Source organism: Sapajus apella, unplaced genomic scaffold (assembly GCF_009761245.1).
Source record: "Sapajus apella isolate SASKATOON/1434 unplaced genomic scaffold, GSC_monkey_1.0 scaffold28, whole genome shotgun sequence".
Taxonomy (NCBI): domain Eukaryota; kingdom Metazoa; phylum Chordata; class Mammalia; order Primates; family Cebidae; genus Sapajus; species Sapajus apella.
Genome location: NW_022436968.1, coordinates 22,297,780 through 22,304,384, shown reverse-complemented (window position 1 = coordinate 22,304,384; position 6,605 = coordinate 22,297,780). Strand labels below are relative to the sequence as shown.

Here is a 6,605-nt window from a genome sequence, read left to right as displayed (position 1 = left end):
ACTACATCACAGAATTTGGGTGATCTTTCAGAGAAAGTGAGACTCTCAAGAGTCAAAATACAAAGAATTGCATGGTTTTAAGTTCTTAGTAGGGGGAGTACATTTAATTCCATGTTCAGAGCCCAAGTTAACTTTTATCAATATAATCAAATTATTAATTAAGTCAATTTTCTTTGCTTTTTCTTTCTTCTCTTTTTTTTCCCTCGTTTCAAGTTTTAATCAAAGCTTGTATATAAGATTACTTTATTCCTGCATCTTCTCAATTGTTTCTTCCTGTATTTGCTCTTTTCCTTTCCTACTTGGCGAGATTTGGCTTTCCGTTTAAGAATCTTTTTGCGGTCTTTGTCCAGTTTTAGCCTAGTGATAACCACCTTGCTGGGGTGAATGCCTACGTGGACAGCTGCGCCATTAGCCTTTTCCTGCTGCACCTGTTTGATGTAGATTACATATTTCTTCCTGTAAACCTGGACTACTTTGCCAATCTCCTGACCTTTGTAGTGTCCTCGTACAACCTGAACTTCATCATCCTTTCGGTTGGGCATGGATCGCACTTTGTACTTCTGTCTCAGATCTTTGGAAACAGAGGAGGACATCGTCTTCCTGCGAATGTGGGAAGGTCCATTGAAATGCCTTTTGCGATTCTTGCTTCAGTCAGAAGTCACAAAGGGATTGAACTTCATTTTGGCAGCTCCCGCTTAGGTGATGGCTGCAAAAGATTTTTTTTTTTTAGGAGAAATTTTGCTCTTGTTGCCCAGGCTGGAGAGCAGTGGTGCTCCCAACCCCAGGTGATCCACTGGGCTCCCAAAGTGCTGGGATTACAGACGGGAGCCCGGCCTCTTTAACTATTTTAATGAATGGTATGTGTCCCCATTCAATACAAATCTGAACCCATCCTTCTATAAGGAAGCCCCTCCCAAGATAAGAGTTTTAATCCATTCAAGAGGGAAGAGCCCTCATGACCTAATCACCTCTTCAAGGTCCCACCTCTGTATACTGACTGTCACAATGGCAGTTAAAGTTCAACATGAATTTGGGAGGAATCAGACATTCAAGCCATAGCAGAAGGGAAAGAGGAGAGGTGCTGTGCATGTCATTATTAGTATCTTCAGAAGCACTGAGAGTATCTGGTTAATTCTATCAGGGATTGAGAGGGTTTGGTTGTTGTTTTTTGTTTTTTTGAGATGGAGTCTTACTCTGTCGCCTAGGCTGGAGTACAATATTGTGGTCTTGGCTCACTGCAACCTCTGCCTCCCAGGTTCAAGTGATTCTCCTGCCTCAGCCTCCTGAATAGCTGGGACTACAGGTGCCTGCCACCATGCTCGGCCTGGTGTTGTTTTTAAGAACCCTGATGAAGCCAGGCATGGTGGCTCATGTCTGTAATTCCAGCAGCACTTTGGGAGGCCGAGGCGGGTGGATCACAAGGTCAGGAGTTCGAGACCAGCCTGGCCAATATAGTGAAACCCCGTCTCTACTAAAAAAAAAACCCACAAAAATTAGCCAGGCGTGGTGGCGTGTGCTTGTAGTCCCATCCACTCAGGAGGCTGAGGCAGGAGAATTGCTTGAACCTAGGAGGTTGCAGTGAGCTGAGATCGTGCCACTGCACTCCAGCCTGGGTGACAGAGTGAGACTCTGTCTCAAAAAAAGAACCCTGATGAACAAATCTCTTTATAGGCTAGGCACTCCCCTCACCATCTACCCAACCCCTCTCCCTACCTCAACAGTGAGGACAGGGTTCCATCACCCACACTAGCTCTCCTCCTTTCCCCAAGCGGGCGGTTCTCCATCTACAGGGATTAGGCAAACTTTCTGGCTTTACGTTATCCTGGTGTCTTCAAACATGGGTACCAGAGCCACGTTCATTTTAAGGATTGTTTTTCTGTTTATGAACAGGAAGACAGGTGACAACCCTTATAAGGTGCATAGAGCCAGGTAATGTGGCTGGGGATCAGCGTCCAATTAGGGTGAGGCAAGTGAGGACAAGGCATGCAAGTGCAGGGCTGGATCTGATCATGTCTTTATTTACATTTCGATATTTTGTTCATGCTGGGTGTTTGCATTAAAATATTCTCTTGCTTTCTGATGTTTTTAGTACCCCCTTACATTTTTATGAAATCCAGTGTTGCAGTCACCAGCACTGTCAGATTAGATTCAGTTGTTGAATTGGGTTTTTTTTTTTCCACAAATACTGACTGCCAGTGAATGAATTGGTTTTTTTTTTTTTAAATGGTTTCAGAACAGATCAAGGCCTTGGCATTTGCATAATACACTGATGCCTCATTACTTCTGAGTTAACACAGATAAATTAACAGTGCCTGGCGCAGGTGAGAAACTCAACCACTGTAAGTTTCCTTTCTTCCCCTGTCAAGGGTGGCAATGTCTCAAAGCTTCAGGGAATCTTCTCCAGCTTAATTAACATGTATAAATGAAATATGATAGGTGAGTAGGTCTCTGTGGATCTTTTCTCCACTGTGATGGAAGGATTGATTTTACTTCTGATGTAAGAAAACTGTTTGCCTGCCTGTGGCCTCCCGTGGCACTTCATCTCTCCTGGATTATGGCCCTTCCACTGCTGGTGTATCTACACCCGTGTTTGCCTCCCACAGGACTGTGAGTTTCTCTATGCAGGGATGTTGTCTTATCCTGTTTCTCCTTGGCAGTGCCCAGCCTGGACCTGCTTGATAAACATGTATAGAGTGAAGGAATCAATTGGGTAGTGTTTCCGACATATGCAAAATGTTTTTGGAAGACTCCTTATTATGCTGCTTTTTGTTGGCCTAAACTTTTTGTACCAGAAATTCTTTAACAAATCAGAACCAAATGCATTCTGTGAATGCTGTCTAGCTCTCTCTTACTGTATTTTCATTTGTGAATGTTCAATATATGCAGGGTCTGGCCATTTAGGAAAGTCAGTTTTTGGCCAGACTGCCTGTCACTTGAAATCATTATTTTGGTGACTGAAAGTTTTCGTCAATTAATCAGGACCTTTTGGGTTTCAAGTGACAGAATCTAACTCAAATTAGCTACGTAAAAGTAAGAATTAGCTCAAATACCAGAAAAGTCCAGGAGTGGGTAGCTGCTCCAGGAGTTGAAATGATATCATCAAGCCCCATTTCCCACCACTGGTGAAGATGGTTTCAAACATTCTGGGGCTCACATGCAGCCTGTTTAGCAACTCCCAGTGAGGAAGAGCTTCTCCACATTAAGTCCACCAGGAAAGTCCTGGGAGAGGACTAAATCATATGGTCACGTGTGAACCCATCACTGGAGCCGGAGGCAATGGGCCACCACTATTCCCACACCTGTGGCAGAGGAGGGGTAAGGGTCAGCTCCAGCTGAACTGTATGAACTGTAGGGCCTGAGCCCCTCAAGGGAAAGGGGATCTCCCTTACAGAAGAATAGGGTAGGCTCTGGGCAGGCAGAAACAACAAATGCCTATTACTTGTTTTGTTTTGTTTTGTTTTTTTGAGACAGGTTTTGCTCTGTTGCCCAGGCTGAAGTGCAGTGGCATGATCTCAGCTCACTGCCACGTTTGCCTCCTGGGTTCCGGTGATTCTTGTGCCTCAGCTGGGACTACAGGCACATGCCACCATGCCTGCCTAATTTTTTGTATTTTTGGTAGATATGGTGTTTTACCATGTTGGCCAGGCTGGTCTCACACTCCTGACCCCAAGTAATCTGCCCACCTCGGCCTCCCAAAGTGCTGGGATTGCAGGCATGAGCCACCACGCACGGCTGCCTCCTACTTTCTTAAATCAGACATGACACTATATTTGTTACATTTGCTTATTTTCCATTTAATTTTCATTTTTGCATTTAGTCTTATTAACATATCTTCACTTAAGCCACTAAGTAGACTTAGAGCAGTTTTATGGTTTTGACCTTAATCTTTTTTTTTCCTCTGGGGGAAATTTTTTCAGGCCTTTTTTCAGGCCTGTTCTTTTAGTTTTCCCTCCGTCTTAATCTGCGTTTCTTGATTTGCCAGTTTCTCCCTTTTCATCCTTGGCTCAGTGGTTGCTCTTCATTATCCCTGGTGGATTCTGGGCTCCTGGTTATTAACAATAGTATCACATGTGTGTTGTGTGCATGCATGGGTGCGTGTGTGTGTGTGTGTGTGTGTGTTGTTTTGAGTGTTGACCATTTTCAAATGTCATTTCTAATGACTTGAGCAAGCTGTCTCGTTCCACAAGGCCTGCTTCTGAGAACCCCCAGGTGCACATGGTCTGGGTGTTTGGGGAAGGAATGCTGATTCTCTGTTCTCACACCACCAAGCATTTGCATGTGTTCTGTTCCCTCTCTCTGAAATGCCCTTGCCTGGTTTATTTCTACTTGTCCTTCAAGTGTCTAATCAGGCCTCATTTCCTCTAGGAAGCTCCCAGGCCATCCAGTCTGGGCTGGAACAGGGTTCTTTCCTAATCAGCCAGTGCAGCCATTTATAGAGTCAATTGTTTACTGCTCAGTCATTTCCGATTGGTGAGTTAAAGATCCTGAGTATTACCTATGGGGAGAGCCCCTCCTCTGAGTTCCACTGCATCCCATGTATATATCTCTATTTGCTCATTATCATGCTGTTTGATATGCACCTGTTTGTTTATTGTACTCTCCTAGTAACAGGTGAACCTCTTGAAAATTGGGATTTTAACTCTATTCCTAGTATCAGAGCTTAGGAAGCCTAGGATAACTGTTTGGAAAATAACCCACCCCCTCTACTCAGAGCCTCTCGCGCTCTGCTGGAGGTCCCTGCTGTTCCCAGCACACATCCATTACAGCATCATTGCCATTTGTTTATGTGTCTCATTTTCTCCATTGCATTGTAAAGTTCCTTGTGTTAACCAAGTGGTCTTTATTTGTGTCTGTTATCCGGCCCATAGTGCAATGCCTGGCATATATAATGGTGCTAAATAAGTGTAGAAAAAATATTTTAAAACTTACGTCTCTTTAAAAAGTTCAGAGTGGCAGATTATTATATACCTTTTGGTTTGTATCTTCTGGAGTGCTTGGCTTGTTGAATATGACTTTTATCAACACTTGGTTTAGATATTCCTTAAACATCCTTAGGTACCAGACTGTTAAGTTGCACAACTATACTTCTGTTATTCTTCATATTAGGAGGAGAATAAACTCAGACAATGGGCACAATCTGGGCATTTTGTTGGTCCCACAGTCCTATTAAATCCTGGGATATGTCTTCATTGGGCACCTCTTTCAGTGAGCTGGGATTCTCAGACCTCAGACTGGTAATGCAAGGGAATGGGGCTGGATTTGGAGTCCATCAGTGAGGGCAGCGGTAGGTCTGCATCAAGTCCATGCTTGTAGGTGGAGAATTCAGAAGGGAGAAGAAGGCAGAGGGAACCCTGAAAGGGGGTACTGGAAAGACTTGCTGAGGCAATGGGATGCAGCAAAGGCCTTGTCACTGCACACTCAAGACTGAGTCTATGGGTGGAAAGGGATTGTCTGGGGTTACGAGTGAGCACTAAAATAGACAGAAGGAGACTGACTCCTGGCTACATGCAGTGACAAGCTTGAGGGCCACCACAAACACGCCATGTGTGTCAGAGGATATGAATGGAGAAGGCGGAATACCCAAGACAAATATACCCTGAACTGGTCTCAGCCAGGGTGTCTTTGGGGCCCAGGATGGGGACCATACAGGCTGCAAGGTAGGGGTTGTTGCTCTCCTCTGTGTTCTGAGCAGCCCAGATTCTAACAGTGCTGCTCCTCATGCTAGAAGGAGGCAAAACCAGCTCAAATAAATCTGATCAATAATGTGTCAGTTGCTGTTCGGATAAAAGCGCGCAGACCAACCCTGGCTACCCAGTCAGTAATTCACACACACTGAACGGCAGTGGGCTCACAACCTATGCTGGACAAACTGGAGAAGATCGGGACGAAACTCTAGAGAAGAGGAAATGGGAAAGCATGCATCTTTTTTTTATAATTGCAATTGAGTTTAGTAGGATTTTTGAGTATGGAGAAAACAGACTTGAACCACTTTCCTCTCGGAAGGAGACATTTTCTTTCCCAGCCAGTTTACGTCAGAGTAGAAGATGAAGCTTTGATAAAACAATGTCTTTATTTCCTATGTATATTTCTTTGTTCTGAAAAGAGCACTAATGTGTTTTCATGTTGGGTTCAAAGAAGAGATTGTCCTGTAAAAGTCACAGCTCCCTTGGAAGGGCAACCAGGATGTAAAATCATTTCTACTAAATCTTCACCCTTCCAAGCTGAGAATTGGATTTCCTGAACCAGAGTGAACTCTCTGGCTCAGGTAGTTTTTAATTAAAGCCATTTATATTCAAAGAATGTGCACACATGCAGGCTCACACAAAAATCAATGAAGTCAAGAGAGGAAACAGAAAACACTGAATGTCATTGAGAAGCACTTATGTGGCAGGGCAAAAAAAAAATTTAATTTCGTTTTTGTTTCAAATATTTGTATCCATGGCTTAAGTTCAGTCAAAATTCAAAATGTGTTCCACGCTATTTACTGTTTTCCCCCTTTCCAGCTCTACTCCTACAAAATAAGGCTACGTTTCATCCTGGATCAGGCACTGTTTCTTATTTTTTCACATTTTAACAAGTATAGAGTTTGAGTGTCCAGGAGAACA

At 43.8% G+C, this 6,605-nt stretch overlaps 1 pseudogene; it reads right to left on the bottom strand.

Moving 5' to 3' along the window:
• Positions 1–201: 201 nt before the first annotated feature.
• On the bottom strand, positions 202–680 carry LOC116560990 (annotated as a pseudogene).
• Between the last annotated feature and the right edge of the window lie 5,925 nt (positions 681–6,605).